General features: G+C 39.2%; 1 long non-coding RNA gene across 2 annotated transcripts; it reads right to left on the reverse strand.

Moving 5' to 3' along the window:
• Positions 1–631: 631 nt before the first annotated feature.
• Positions 632–10,870, reverse strand: LOC116588101. Of its 2 annotated transcripts, none has more exons than XR_004284782.1 (4): positions 10,625–10,870; positions 3,889–4,078; positions 3,047–3,173; positions 632–2,369 (listed from the first exon to the last, which is right to left on the reverse strand). It is a non-coding gene; the product is annotated as an uncharacterized LOC116588101 (long non-coding RNA). The 2 variants fall into 2 exon arrangements; XR_004284783.1 differs by lacking the exon at positions 10,625–10,870 and adding an exon at positions 4,154–4,351.
• Between the last annotated feature and the right edge of the window lie 5,990 nt (positions 10,871–16,860).

Below are 16,860 nucleotides of genomic sequence, written 5' to 3' on the forward strand. Positions count from 1 at the left end.
CTCAAGATGGTGAGTTCAAGCCCTGCATTGGGCTCCATACTGAGTGTGAAGCATACTTAAAAAAAAAAAAAAAAGACTAAGAATACTTGAGGTACAGAAATTTCTGTCATTCATAAGCTTTCCATTTGAGATGTATAAATTTTGAGGTGACTTAGGACAATCCAATCGGATATGTCTGGTTGATCATTGGAAATATTTGTCTGTGCTCAGGAGAAAGATCAGGACTGGAAATGGGAATATGAAAATTATTATGGGTTGACCCATATGAAATTGCTAATATGTGATCACATTTTACCTACAAAAGTAGAAGTTTAATGTGGGAGAACATTTCATTTAATGTGGGAAAATAGAGTGAGAGAGAACAGATGAGTACCAAGGGTAGGGATATTATCTGGAAAACGATTTCTTTTTTTTTTTTTAAAGATTTTATTTATTTATTTGACAGAGAGAAATCACAAGTAGTCAGAGAGGCAGGCAGAGAGAGAGAGGGAAGCAGGCTCCCTGCTGAGCAGAGAGCCCGATGCGGGACTCGATCCCAGGACCCTGAGATCATGACCTGAGCCGAAGGCAGCGGCTTAACCCACTGAGCCACCCAGGCGCCCGTGGAAAATGATTTCTAACCATGGGCAGTAAAGGAGAAATGGTGAAGATATTGCACAGAAATGGTGGGAGATAGAGAAGCAAGGGAAATTCAAGGGCATAATGGTATAGAAGCCAGAGGAGTGCTTATCAAAAAGGAAGGGGTGTTCGAGAGGAAAAGGAATGCTGCCAAGAATGCAAGTAGGACAGAAACAGGGCTCTGACTGCACCCCCAGCAAGAATTTCAGCAGAGATAGGACAAGAGCTGGACTGTAAGAGGTCAAAAAGAGAAGCCTGACCACAAGGTTTCACTTGCTTGTGTGTTTTCTTTTTTAAGGTTTGGGGAGTTTGGCACCTCTTTATTTATAAAAGGAAAAAGCCAAAGAAAATAAAGTAATTGAAGATGCGAGACAAAAGTAATGAATAATTATGAGCACCACGTCCTGAAGGAGGCAGAAGGGTAGACTTGAATGCACAAGAGGAGAGGTGTGTCCCAGATGGAAGGACCAGGGGTTCACTAAAAGCAGTGTTAGGTCCCTAACCATCGTATGCATTTCCAGCCACGCACTCTGACAGATCACATTTACTAGTGCTATTATGTTGCCATGGGACAGAAATCCTTCTCAAAGAGAAAGATGGCAAATATTTTAATTACTACTGCTTCTTTCCAGAGATCGGCGCTAATGCCTTTGATGCATTCTTGGGCACGCCTACCTTGCAGCCTGCAACGTCACAGCTAAGCCCTCTCCACTGTTCCTCTGTGAGCCTGCCCTCACAAGAAGATCCATCCCTTTGAAAGACCTCCAAAACAATCCAAACAGGTGAGCCCAGAAGGAGGGTGTCAAATTTCACTCTGACTGTCAGTCTCGAAGGAGATGTTTCTCTAAGGATGACATTTCTTCCAGCTCTAAATTTAATAATCCCAATGCCTATCACTGAGGAGAGTTGAGACAAATGGCTTCCCTTTGGTTCCATTTTCTGACATAAGCAAAAGGAGAAATTCATTGCCCAGAACAGCTAATATGTGCTTAATGATGTGTCACAAACATAGATGCTGTCTTAAAATTTCTAGCTAATCCTGTCCTAGTTCTCATCACTTAGAGGCCAAAGTACTAGGATTACATTGGCTCCAGCCAATCAGAATAGTAGAAAAAAACAGGATTAAGGGTGCAAGTCTCCTCACTCAGAGAAGTTAATAAGTGAAAGACCCAATAGCCCAAACCTCTATACAAAAGAGCCCATTTGGTGAGGGACCCACATTGCCATCTGAGCTGCCCACAGACCTGGGAACTTGGGAAACGTGAGCTATTGATCACAGAGGAGACCAGGTAAGAGACCAGGAAGGTTCCCACTAAACCTTTCATACATTACCCACATGGTACTTACTGGTAACCAAATTGTCGATGTACAGCTCGATGTCTGGTACAAGGGCTCTATCTGTCATAAGAGCTGCTCAGTAAGTATGTCTCTAACAAATGAACAAGTGAGTGAACAAATCATGCTGCCAAGTCACTACACTACTTATCCAGCAGAGCTTTCCAGTGTCTTGGTGCTTGTATGTGTATAGAGAGAAAACGAGGCAGGTCCTTGGGAAAATCTTCTTACTACCAGTACCTAATCTAAAGTGGTGAAATTAGTTTTTTTGAAGACCACAGATCTTCTGTGTGTGTGTGTGTGTGTGTGTAGATATACATAGATACACACACACACACACACACACACACACACACACACAATGGGGAATGTAAGCATCTGTAAAACCGTAGGTTGGAGTAAGATGATCTTGGATCCTGAAAGATGACAAGAAAACAGACACAATTTGCACCTCGTAGCATCAGGATTTGTACTAGTCTTTTGAAATAAATAAAACAGTAATAAAACCAGCATCCCAAGAAATTCTGAATTTAGCTCCTGCCTTTTGTTCAATTCAGATTCCCTCTTTTTTTTTTTTCTATAATCTTCCACATGTTTCTTATACTCTGAAGTGATTTTGTTACCATGGAAACCACAGGGCCTGCCTAAAGCTCAAATATGATGTCAACTTATAAAATGATTTAAAATTTGTCCCATGGCTTGACAAAAAATGCATTTGGAGGAATTACCACACCCAGTATAGTGATGTGCCTACTTAAAACACCTAACTGGAATATGCTTTTTAAAAAAATATAGATGGGCATTTGGGTGGGCAGACGTGATTAATGAAGAATGATCCCGCAGATGCTTCTCTGAATGAAAATAAAGAGCTTGGTTAGGAAATTCCAGGTTTATAAAATCATGGTAATTATGAGTTATAGCATACAGAATTTATTCCTCACACGCGAAGCCTTGCCTTGTTGGTGAAACACTTAAGCCCTAGCTTTCTAAAAGGGCTCCCTCAGAAATATTCGAGAACAGCCTATCAACCATTTAAGGGGGATTTTTTTTTTAAGTGACTTCTTGCCTGGAGGCAAAAGATAAAGGAACTCACCTCTTGGGGTTCTTTTTAGGCCAATGAAAGCCTAGTTCTCCCACTGGAGCTCTTGCTCTGTTTCTTAGGCCAAGTGTTGCCGCCAGATGAACACATATGTTTCTGATGTCATCATCTGGCCTTGAATCTGTAGATGATTCAGTGATAGTGGAATCTGCCCTAATACTCTGAAATCACTTATTACACTGATAACCTAATGGAGCCTGGGAACCCACACCAAAAGTCTACCTAGTTGATTTGAAGAAAAGCCACAGAGCCGCGAGAGCTGTTAGACAGGAAAGACCGAATAAGCAGAATGGAAGTCAAGCCGCTCGGCTCCCTGGCCTCCCACCCTCCTGCTAAGCTACCCTCCCCTCTGCCAAGTACTTGCAAGTATATCATCACAACAACACTCCAGAGAACATTCTTGTTGGGTAATAAGAAAGCATAATTATACGCTTCAGAGCTGTTGAGGTTTTCTCCTACTTTCAAAACAATGACTATCCTGTGGAAAAAGAGCACCGCTCATGAATAAGCTGAGATTCCTTCCCTGGAACACACAGACGTTGGTTTGGAGGAGAGAACATAGGGCAGCTCTACTGATGTCTTTATTCCTTCCCTAGATAACCCAACCGGGCTGTTCGGTGGGGCTCCTGGGAACAAACCCTCTCTGTCAACATAATTCAAAGTGTAACATCTTCAAAACTGAAATTACATATTCTGTCTCTCCCTTTTCCCTCACAACCATAGGCTGTCCAGTGCTGAGAAAAAATGGAATTGTTTCTAAGTCCACCCCATACATAACTCAAGGCTGACTTCCACAACACATTACATTTATTCCTTCAGATATTCCTTTTTCTCACCTCAAACATGATCGGTGAAGAGGTGGAAACTGTCCCCTTGAGTCACACAGTTCCTTCTGGATGTGGAATCAGAGTTGAAGCTCCGTAAATGTGCAGTAACATATGGTTTCCAGAGGCAGAGTTTCTTTCCTGCGATTATCATACCAACATTCTTCAAAGTCCAGCAGAATGCCATGGAGAATAGTTGTGGCTGGGGTGAAAGAAACCAGCGTGAGCATTTAAAAAACACCAGTCCTTTCGACACTTTTGTTTCCTAAATACTCACGTCGATTCCACAGGTAAGAAAACCTGCATCCAAAGAGAGCCACAGAAATGCATATCCCAGAGTCCTTGTTCAGACTGGACTTCCCGGATCCCAGACTATTCTCTTACCGCTTAATCAGGCTGTCATTCAGAGAAGTCTGTGTTGCTTCTAAAATATTACTCAAGTGTGCTTATTTGTACCACAGCCCACTAAACTCTCAGTTCCATTAAAATTGCCCTGAACAGAACACGCTTTCAAGTAAAAAAGTAAAAACACCATGCTGTTGCTTTTATAAGGCGTGGGTCACATTCTTTTGACCATATGGACTCTGTCACGTGGAAATGAGAATTGTCGATAACTGTCAAAAAATGTTGTCCCACAAAGGGAGGCAAAGCATTCTGGGGCTCACGCAACCTCTAGCCACTGCCCATCACCCGACCACAGCCTCATAAAGAGTCTGAGGCAAACACTGAGGATCAGATCCTTTCACTTTGGTGGTGGTTTGGGAAATATGACTTTTCTTCCTGAAAAATCTGTTATTTGGCAGTAAATACTAAACGTAGGGGGCTGAGTCATGTTTCCTCATCCAGCTTTGTATTTTGCTTCCTAGGCGAGTGGGAAATTTTGGAAAATCCAATTTTTATGAGTGTGCAGTTGTGTATGTGTTATTTGTGCAAGAGGGAAAGAGAGAGTTTGGGAAGGAGTAGGGGAATATATATATATATATATATCTCCCAGAGCCCATTTTTAGCAGACAATTCATATTCTTAATCTGTAGCCTTGAAGAGACTGTCATTTTATTGGCACAAATGACTTACTGTGCAGTTCGCTGGGCAAGTGTTTAAAAAAAAAAAAAAAGTAGGGGGAAAAAAGCCCAGCCATGTGCAGAAAATGCCTTGGCAGATGGAGCACATCTCTTCCAGACCCAGGTCCTTCACTACTGAGTATCTTCTTTTCTTGGTGTTGGACCCATTCACTGCCAGGGAAACAAATGCCAAGAATTTCCCAATTGCACCGTTGAGGATTTCTGAAATGAGAATTCTGGACTGTTGCAGGAAACTCTTAAACCAAGACATCCAGTCTGTGTTGCCTAAAGGTTAAGGGGGTGAGGGGATCTTCACCTACATAAGTGGTAACTAAGGCCAAACCCTATACAAAATCACTCTGTCTCCCTTCATCAGTGCTTGCTCTGAGCCTCGAGATGCAGGAAATCAGAGAAGTTGTCTATAATTAAACTTCTCATTTGATTAGCTTCATTTTCTCCATCTGAAGACAGATCACAAGAGTAGGAACACACTTACAGATAATGAACAGCTTCATTGTGTCCCAAGACCAGACCATGAATTTATTTAGGAAATTTTTAGATGGGATATGTTGATGGTGACCTACCTGCTGCTTCTCTTTAACATCCGAGTCTTAATTTCCACCAATACTCCATTAACATACACATATATGCAACTTCTGTTATGTGTTTTGAATCACGTAGTCAATTTGGGGAGACAAAAACTGATCCTGATAAGCTAGCAGATATTAGACTTGATACAGGTGAATGGATTATTGAAAACACAGAGATGACCAGAGTGAGGTGTCATAACTCATCAGAGTATAAGCATATAATATTTTCAGGTTTATTTATTCATTCATTCAACATATATTAACTTGGTAACTGTTATGTGTCAGGCAATGCTCAAGGTGCTGGAAATAAAGCAGAGAATGTAAGAGACAAAAATTCTAGTTTTCATAAAGCAAGTCAGATAGGAAATTGTAAATAAAGTATAAACAAATTGTGTCAGATGGAAATAAGTGATAAGAAGCAAAATGAAGGAAGAACACAGGTGTGTGTCTGGAGGAAGGGGTTGAAATTTAAATAGGTGTGGTTGGAGAGGCCTCATTGAGAATGTGTCAGAAGAGCAAAGACCTGAAAATGGTAAAGAAGGGAGGAAAAACAGTGTGGGCAGTGATAATAGCAAGTGCAAATGTCCTGTGGCAGGAGTATCCCTGAAATGTGTGGTTGGAGCAAAGCAAACCACAGGGAAAATATAAAAGAAAGCATCAAAGAGCTATGGGTTGGCAGGACATGTGCCAGATTATAGAAGGTCATTTAAAAAGACAGACTAAGGATGTCTGGCCTTTATTCTGAAATGGGGCATCAGTGAAGAGTTTATTTTGTTTTGTTTTGTTTTTGGTGGTTCATGAAGTAGGTAACCCTGGGCAAATCAGTTAACCCCTCTGAACCTCATGTTCCTCACCTATCAAGTGGGGACAGTAACAAAATAATATTACCAATTCCAAACATGATTGTAAGGATTTTTTATTGTGGTAAAATATATGTCATATAAAATTTATTATTTTAACCATTTTTAAGTGTACAGTTCAATGGCATTCAGTACATTCACACTGTCATGCAACCATCACTACCATCCATCTCTAGAACTTTTTTATCGTCATAAACAGAAATGCTGTAGCCATTAACTAACTCCCCATTTCCTCTTACCTCCCACCTCCTCAACCCCTGACAACCATTATTCTACTTTCTGACTTCTGATTTCTGTTTTATGATTTTAACTATCCTAGGTACCTTATGTAAATGGAATCATGCAATATTTGTTCTTTTGCAATTGGCTTATTTCATTTAGTATAATGCTCTGAAGATTCACCCATGTTGTAGCATGTAGCAAAATTTCCTTCCTTAGTAGTCCATTGTGTGTATATACCACATTATGTTTGCCATTCATCTATCAAGGGACACTTGGTTTGCTTTTACCTTTTGGTTATCGTGAATAATGTTGTTATGAATGAGTTGTAGAAATTAGCTTTGAGTCCCTATTTTCAATTATTCTGGTTATGTAACCAGAAATGAAATTTTGGAGTCACATGGTAATTTTATGTTTACTATTTTGAGGAATCACCATATTGTTCTCTTGAATGCACCATTTTATATTTCCACCTATAGTGCACAAGGGTTCAATTTCTCCACATCCTTACCAATACCTGTTATTTTCAGGTTTTCTGATAATAGCTATCCTAATGGATTTGAAGTGGTATCTTGTGATTTTGATTTGTGTTTTCTTAATGATTAGTGATTTTCAACATTTTCCCATGTGTTTATTGATCACTGTCTATCTTCTTTACTTGAATATGTCTATTAAGTCCTTTGTCTATTTTTAATTGGGTTGTTAAGTTTTTTTACTATTGAGTTATGAGTCCTTTCTATATCTGGATATGAACAACTTATCAAATATACTATTTTTTAATATTTTCTCCATTCTGTGAGTTGCCTTTTCATTCTCTTTCTAGTGTCCTCTGGTGCACAAAAGCTTTGAATTTTGATGCTGTTCAGTTTATCCATGTTTTCTTCTGTTCCCTGTGATTTTGGTGTCATATCCAAAACACTATTGCTGAACCAATGTTGTGACGGGTTTCCCCTATGTTTTCTTCTACGAGTTTTATAGTTTTAGCTCTTAAGTTTAAGTTTTTAATCTATTGTGACTTGATTTTTGTATATGGTGTGAGGTAAGATCGCTAGAGGGTTTTGAATAGAGGAGAAACATAATCTCACTTACATTTTTAAAAGATCCCTCTGGTGGCTGTGTAGGAACCCAACTGCTACCGACTGTGCCTCATCTAATCCTTCGCATGCCAAAAGGTGGGTTCCAAAACCATATTTCAGTGTGAGTTTTTAACTTCTCAGTCACTTGTTTGCTCAACAGTTGCCTAAGTAATTTGACATGACTTTTGTGTGAGTGTATGCACAATTCCTCCCACCCCCTATAAACATCCTAACCCATCATGTGGGGAATAAAAAGATGCATACTTTCTTCTACATGAATATTATGCTTTTTATTACCTTTACATTAATATTATGCTCTCATTACTATTTACTTCTTCAATATGCATTCAATGAGTGTTTATTGGATGCTTACTATGAACCAAGCACTTTCCTAGGTCAAAGAGATATGGTAGTGAGAAAGCAAGAGTCTATCATCATGGAGAAGAAATTCTTGTTATGCATTTAAAAAATGACCTACCAAATAAATGATCCTGATATCCAATGATTACAAAAGGATAATTAAGATCAATGATTGGAAAACCAAAATTATCACCCTTTCTATTCTCCAAGAGCCTACTAAGATATCAAAACCAATTAATGCAATTTATAAATAATTCATAGAAAACTACATTGCTTCAACACGGATGATTATTTTTTCTGTGCCACAGTCAGAAAACCATATCGATGGATTCATTCAGTCCTACTTTGTTTTAAATTTAGAACCTACTATGTGCTAACCACTGTTCTGGGGACTGAATGAATAAGACTGGGATGAGCTGATGTTGGAGAGAAAAGCAGGGACCAGATTATGGAAGGTCCTCATAGGCCAATGAAAAGAGATTGCCTGCTTGGAACATTGTCCAGGGCTCAATTATTCCAGGTGTGTTCTGTAGTGTGGAGTGCTGACTCATATCCTAGCTGCACATTATAACTACCTAGGGAATTTTTTTAAATGCCAATACCTGGGAACTACCCTCAGAGATCCTAATTTAATTGATCTGGAGGAGGTCCAGGGCATCAGTATCTTTATAAGGTTCCTAGGGGATTTTCAAATGCAGTGAGTGCCATGGAATTTGTGACCGCATTTACTAATTCATGCATGTATTGAAGAAGTCCAGTGTAGCTCTTTTTCTCTGAAAATAACTTCCATTGCTTTATTTTTTTCCTTATAACCAAAGTAACATCTGCTCATTGTAGAACCATATATAAAAAGAAGAAACATCATCCAAAATCCTACTTCCCAGAGATTTCTTCTATTAACATTTTGGTGTATTTTCTTTTTGTGCATATGTTTGTGCTCTTTGTCCCCAAAATGGTATCCAGCTCTTTCCATCATTTAATAATGTATCACAAAGATCTACCCGGTGTTGGAATTCAGAACTATTTTGACTTTGTCTTTACATTATCTCTCAGCCCTCCACACACAGAAATGGGATAGTTTGTTCAGGCAGGTATGTTTGCTTGGCTCTAACTTTTCATAAAAAAACACCTTGGTCTTATTCTCTACCTGATGGTCCAAAGACATCTCTCTCTCCTTCATCAACAACAGAGGGTATCCATGCTCAGGGACTTGCCTTGAACTCTACTTTCATATATTTTTCAAAAGCTTGGTTGCCAGAGATAATATCTGCGGAGGATTGCCTGAAGGACATGAGTCTATTTATTCTTCTATGTATTCTAAAATTTATCCTTGCAGCATGCCAAAGTTGGAGGATTGCATACATAAAGCACACTATTTTAGTTCCTTATAAAAATGCTTTTACTGAATTGAACTTCAGCTATATATCATCAGCCTATATTGAAAGGCATCATAAGAAACGGTTTTCTGGAGTTTATTATCACATCTATTATGAAAGTAGACTTAGTATTATGCTTGACAGCATTTACTTATATCACCTAACATTTCTTTTATGAGAATCCACAAAAGTACTGAGGAAAAGAACCACAATTTTTGTATATTCTCTTAATCACATAGACCTCACTACTCTTAACTCTGTCTCCATCTTTCCTTTGGCTGCTAGGGAGCTCAGTAAAATGGTGGCCCCAGCTACAATTACACCTAACCATAGAATGCATTCATGCATTTCTTTCTAACTCCAGCTTTATGATCTCTCTGTCCTCATTTTCCCTGCACCTATTTTCTCTTCAACTATGAATTTTGACTTTTTGTGTTGGATATATTTTTTAAGTCTTTGTGGGTAAGTGGAAGGGGGCGAAGAAAACAAGAAAGGTAATAAAGGGGAGATGAAGAACATATGAAAGGAAGGAGAGAGAAAGAGAATGGTGGGAAGGAAAGAAGAAAGCAGGCAGAAAAACAATAAAGGGCAGCCTCGTGACCAGGGTAAGAGCTGGGCTACAGGAGCCTTAAGGAGGAAGAGATGAGCTTCTGTCTGGGCAGGACAGTGAAGTCCTGAGGAATTTCATGGTAACAGCAAGCTAGCTCCCACAGGGAGCCCACCCTCCTCCAGGTACTTTTAGATGCATCATTCCATTTAATCTCCATAGCAACCCTCTGTGGAAGGCACTATCATCACACCCATTTCTCATACTTAAAAAAGCAAAACAGGGGTGCCTGGGCAGTTCAGCTGATTAAGTGACCGACTCTTGATTTTTGGCTCTGGTTGTGAGATAGAACCCCACATCAGGCTCCAAACTGAGCATGCATGTATCCATGAGCATGGAGTCTGCTCAAGCTTCTCTCTCTCCCTCTCCTTCTGCCCCTCACCCTCCTGCCCCAGCATAAGCAAAACAAAACACCAGAGATACAGAGAGGTACAGTTCACATTGAATGGTGAAACTGGTTTTCAATCCAGATCTGTATGCTATACACTATACCCAGTAGTTTTAAATTAATATGATCCTTTAAAAATGGACCATCAAAATCTTTTAGAGAAATCAAAACTTTAGCTGAAAGACATTTCCTTATATTAACAATCTCTTACCTTCATCTTAAGGGTGGGGGTGTGATAAAGGATAACTTTCTCCTTCATCCGTCTATTTCCACCTCCCAAGGAAATATAATTACATTGAAAATGAGATCAGGAATGGGGGGCGGGAGGGAGGAGAGAAAGTACAGACTTGTTGGCAGGAAGAGCAGGCAGGAAAGCCAAAAGGACAAAGGGAAAGCTGACAAGACAGAAGGAAAAGAGTGAAAGATGGGAAAGCAGACGGGAAGGGGCTCTTGCAAAGAACCGAAACCCTGACTGAAGGCCAGGGAAAACACAAAGACAATCTTGGCGGGAAGCCTGGCATGACAAGTGGCAAACTAGAGCTAAAATAACAATGAGGTGCTCAGGAAAAGATGAAGTCCTTAGAAGAGAAAGAGAGGCGGCCTTTTGGGCTCCCCCTTTCCCCATTCTGGGTGGCGCTGAGCAGAGCTTGGCGGAGCACAGAGAGAAACGCTGTGCCTGCCTTATGCCCTCACCATTCCAGTCCAAACAGAATTGTATGTTTTAAAAAACTGGAGATCCAACTCTTTGTGTCTGTTTTTAGTAAAGAGAATTTTCTCTTACCTCCAGATAGGCAGTGAGTGGTTCTATAGAATCTTCATTTCCCAAAAGCTCTAAGATCCAAGTAAAATTCAATATTCTTTTTCTGAATCCCACAGGGAGCTTTACCCTAATGCCCAGATGGAGATGGATCTCTGGACCCCCCAGGTGCCGGTGGACAGCTGCGCTGTACAGAGAGAAGACTCTATTCACAAATGCGCCATTTTGCTTAGCGGGTCCATTCACAGTAAAGTGGAAACTCATCGTTTTCCTCACCGTTATCCTTTCCTTTCTATTTCAACTGGTCCTTTTTAAAATCTATCCCCATCACCACACAGCTGGTTGTAGAGTCAAAAGATTTCCATCCAGGAAAGTACCCAGAAGCCCAGCATTCTGATATGCTGAATGAAAATAATGGCAATTCGTTTTTCTCCTCTCCAATGTTTTATCTTAAAAATGTCAAGCCTACAGGAAGGTCACAAGAAAGGTGTAATGAGTGTTCATATACCATTCACCTGGATCGGTCAATTTTTAATGTTTTGCCACATTTATGCCTTCTCTCTCTCTCTCTCTTTCTGTGTGTGTGTGTGTGTGTGTGTGTGTGTGTGACAAATACACACACACACACACACACACACACACACACACACACTCCTTTTTGCCCAAAACTTAGAAACTTTAGGGAGTTATTTGCAGACATTATAACCCTTTACTCCAATTACTTCAAAATATATCTGCTATTGACAAAGACACTCTTTTTCAAGACCACAGTGCAATTATCATATTCATAAAATTTCACAGTTAACATAATACTATTATCTAATATACATTCTACATTTAAATGTCTCCATTTATCCCAATATTATTTGTGATAGCTGAGCTATTCCTCCCAACCCCATGATCTTAACAAGAAGCAATCACCGTCAGGGCACCTGGGTTAAAGCCTCTGCCTTCAGCTCAGGTCATGATCCCAGAGACCTGGGATTGAGCCCTGCATCAGGCTCTCTGCTCAGCAAGGAGCTTGCTTCCTCCTCTCTCTCTGTGCCTGCCTCTCTGTCTACTTGTGATCTCTGTCTGTCAAATAAATAAATAAAATCTTTAAAAAAAAAGAAGAAGCAATCACCGTATTTGGTTTCATGTCTCTTTAGTCTCCTTTAATCTAAAAGAATACCTCAGCTTTTTTCCTGGCTAATTCTTTCAGGATATTAACATTGTTTGAAGAGTCCAGGCCAGTTGTTTTGCTGAATGCCCCCCCATTTAGAATTTTTCAGTTGTTGATTCATCATTAACTTGATATTAAACAAAAGAAACACTGTTAGGTTGAATCATGAAATGGTTATTTTCTATATCAACATCAGTCAAATGTCAGCAATTTCATACAACTTATAATTTCAACTTAATACATAAGGAATATTTTGTCCCTCCTTTTACATCACATCAAGGATACATGATGCTTATTTGTCCTGTTATTGGTGGTGTTGTTTGATCATGGGGTTAAGGTGGTGTCCACTAGACCTGACAATTGTAGAGGTATTTTGTTCTTTTTGTAATTAATGAGAAATCTGTGGGGGATCCTGTGAGACTGTTTAATTATTCTGATCCCCAACAATCTTTCACCCCATGATCTGAACATCCATTGGTGATTCTTGCCTGATTCCACTAATACTCTGGTGGTCATAAAGTGGGGCTTTTCTCCTTCTGTCCTTGCTTCTTTTCTTCCAGAAAACACTTTGCCTCCCTGCTGTTTAGAAACTCTGGTCAGTAAGAACTCATGGATTCCTTTTCATTTAAGTTGTTAGAAATTAGTCCTGCCATTATTCATTATAGGTCTTTCCACATGAAAGGTTTATTTTAACCTACCATGTCAGTCTTGCCTGTCTAATGCCAGCACGTTTCCCCTTACGATGTATGTTATCTACTTTGTCAAATGCGAATCTGCATCTCCTGAGAGGTAGTGCCAGAATTGGTCATAAAAGTGAAATTTTTAGTTTTTGTATTTGACCTGAACTTCCTATCTTTTCTAAACATCTGAAGTCATCTCCCTGAATTGGATTAACTTTTTCTGGGAAACTAGTATTTATCGTCACCATTTTGTAAGTATCTGTAGTTACATGGCATGGAACTATAGAATAAAGGGGAAAGAGCAGGCTGGTTAGCCACACAGGCTTGGGCTGAGTCCTGGCTTTGCCCCTAAATCACTATACAAGCCTGGCAAGCTATCTTATCTCTGTGACCTTCAGTTTTCTCAGTTTAAAAAGAAAAAAAGATAAGAATTCTAATCCAACACATCGGGTGGTTGTGAGTATTCAGGGAACAATGTACGCAAATGGCTAGCTCAGTACCTGGATATAAGATGCACTCAACTAACTGGTGGTTGTTTTTCAGAAGTCATTTTTTGAGAGAGAGAGAGAGAGAGAGAGAGAGAGTGAGTGCAGTTCGAGGCGGGGGGGAGCAGAAGGGGAGATAGAACCTTAAGCAGACACGAGGCTTGATGTCAAGATCCTGAGAGCATGACCTGAGCCAAAATCAAGGGTTGGGTACTCACCCAACTGAGCCACCAGGTGCCCACAGAAGTCATTTTAAAAAAATTTTTTTAAGTAATCTCTGCACCTGAGGTGGGGCTCAAACTCATGACCCCAAGATCGAGAGTCAGATGCTCTACTTACTGAGTCAGCCAGGTGCCCCTAAGTGGTGGTTCTTATTAGCATTATTAATGTTATTGTTTTCCAGACTTACATTTCTTTGCAGGCTTTACTTATGCTTAGATAATTTTGCATCTCCTAAATTATTTTTCTACTGATACATAATTCTATGCTTCTCTAAAGTGAAAAGTCATTTTATCCTTTCCACTCATCTTATTAATTTACATCTTTTTGCATCTAATTGACTCTTCTTGGTCCCTGCACCCCTTCGCAAACTGGAGCATCTGCAAACTTAACTTAAACTATGTTTCTTCCATTCTTTTGCAAAATGTATGACCCTAAATCTATTTTATATTCTCTTTACCCTCTCACAAAAAAATGCTCTTTAAAGAAATTCATTAATAGTCACTCTTTATTTAGTTAGGAAGTTTCCTCCCTGCCTCCCTCTGTCCTCTCTCTACTTTTTCTCTCTGTCCCTCTCTCTCTTTCTGTTTTCCTTTCTTTCAAATGGCAGATATGTCTCGGAGAACCTGCTAGATCAAATAGTGTACCGGCAGAGTCCTAGACCTCAGTCTAGTAAGAAACAGACATATAACATGTGTAGCTATAATTCAAAGTGGCCAAATATAAGAAAGTTATAAAGTGACTGAAAAACTTAGAGGAAGACTTGTAGAATGAGTAAAATATGGACATGTGGTGTCGTGGAAGACAATCAGTAAAAGTTTAAAACTGAACTCTATTCAAACCTAATCTTGAATAAAGTTAAAATTGTCATTTAATTGTCATCTGCAAGTTCACCAGAATTACACATATTTGGAAAGACTATGCCCAGAAGTGCCACAACCCACTTACTAACATTTATTTCCCATATGAGACTGAGAACACTGTGCCTGATACTATAAATACCAAAAAAAAAAAAAAAAAAAACCCACAAAAAACAAAAAACATCTTGGGTAATTTCTTCTGACCTATCTTCTAATTTACTAATTCTCTCTTTATCTTCATCCATTATTTTTAACCCATATGATGAATTTTAAGTTTCAATTCTATTTTTTTTCAAAGATTTTATTTATTTATTTGACGGACAGAGATAACAAGTAGTAGGCAGAGAGGCAGGCAGAGAGCCTGATGTGGGGCTCGATCCTAGGACCCTGGGATCACGACCCAAGCGGAAGGCAGAGGTTTTAACCCACTGAGCCACCCAGATACCCCCTATTTTTTTTCTAAAATTTCTACTTGATTCTTCTTCAAAATCATTTGGCTATTTTTAAAAAGTTCTTATTCTATGTAGATATCTTCAAGCTTATCTTTTATTTTTCTAAACATAGTATGATGGTTTTAATATAATTTTTAGTAAAATAATAATAATAATCCATTACTTGATGCTTTGGTAGATCTATTTCTCCTGTCTATTGTCCTATTAGCTTCGTTCATGGTACCGATCTCCTTATGTGCTTAGTTATTTTGTTACTGTCAGCTTCTCATTTTCCTTGGAATCTTATCTGTGGGACTTCTTTGTGGCCTTTTATGAAGATGCTTTCATTCAGAGAGAATTTGCTGTTGCTTCTACTCACTTGCCTGAGGCCACTGCCTGTCTCAGACCACTTTAATCTAATTTTAGGCTTGAAGTTTTTTAACTACTCAAATGATATGAATTCATGCTTTAAAAAAAAATGCAGGAGGGCAGATTTTTGTGGCTAAAATGTGTCAAGGCCAGTTCCACCAAGATTGGCTCTACTCGGGACCAAAGCTACTTTTCTTGTTGTCCATCCACTGGAGGCGGGAGTGGGAATATGTTTATTTCTGGTAGACTCTTCCCCTGAGGGTCTAGCATTTTGGGATCCCAGTTTTATGAGCAGGGTCTTCCATTAGACCCCTATTTTGTTCAGACCCTAGCTTTATTATCTGTCTCCTTGAGCCTTTAGACCATTACAACAAACCCAAGTTTGCTGGATTCAGCAGTTCAGCAAATGGCTTTAAGGCAAAAATAGTTTTCCTCTCAGATTTTTTTGCCTTCACTAGGATTGGCCTGATAATTTTTTTTACAAAAGTTTAACTTTTCCATGATTTAAAGATACTTTTCTATACATATTATCAAGATTTTTAATTGCTTTTAATAAGAATTATGCACATATGTAGACCACTGTGCTCTAAGAAACAGCACTACAGTAACTTCAGACATAAGATCATTCTATTTTTTAAAAATGACCAAAAAATACTTGCTTAAAATTTTTCAATTCATAAATACACCAACTTTTTTTTTTTACTAACAATGATGAAACTTCTTATTTAAAATACATTCAGTGATCTCAAAAATAGGTGAGTCTTTGGACGCCTGGGTGGCTCAGTTGGTTAAGCAGCTGTCTTCGGCTCAGGTCATGATCCCGGCGTCCTGGGATCGAGTCCCACATCGGGCTCCTTGCTCGGCAGGGAGCCTGCTTCTCCCTCTGCCTCTGCCTGCCTCTCTGTCTGCCTGTGCTTGCTCGCTCTCTCTCCCTCTATCACTGGCAAATAAATAAATAAGAAATCTTAAAAAAAAAAATTAAAAAAAAAAATAGGTGAGTCTTCTGGCAAATCCTGGAAAATAAGACCTTAGACACTGGTGGTTTATAATCATTTTTTTATAATCACTTTTTTGCCATAAAATCTAAACTTCAAGTGAACAGAGAACAAAGTGTACAGGATCTTAAATGCATAAACATACATGAGTTAAATATGCAAAATACCGTTTAATGATTCAGATTGTTGCAATATTTCTGTTACTAAAAATGATCAAAGATTTTTACAAATGTTTAATTACTTCAGGGTATCCTTTGGAAGTTGTTCAAAACAAACTATATTTTAAAACTATACATCTAATAGGGGTGCCTGGTGGCTCAGTGGGTTAAAGCCTCTGCCTTCAGCTCAGGTCATGATCTCAGGGTCCTGGGATGGAGCCCTGCATCAGGCTCTCTGCTCAGCGTCGAGCCTGCTTCCTCCTCTCTCCCTCTCTGCCTGCCTCTCTGCTACTTGTGATCTCTGTCTGTCAAATAAATAAATAAAATCTTT

The sequence above is a fragment of the Mustela erminea genome, chromosome 4, assembly GCF_009829155.1.
Source record: "Mustela erminea isolate mMusErm1 chromosome 4, mMusErm1.Pri, whole genome shotgun sequence".
NCBI lineage: Eukaryota > Metazoa > Chordata > Mammalia > Carnivora > Mustelidae > Mustela > Mustela erminea.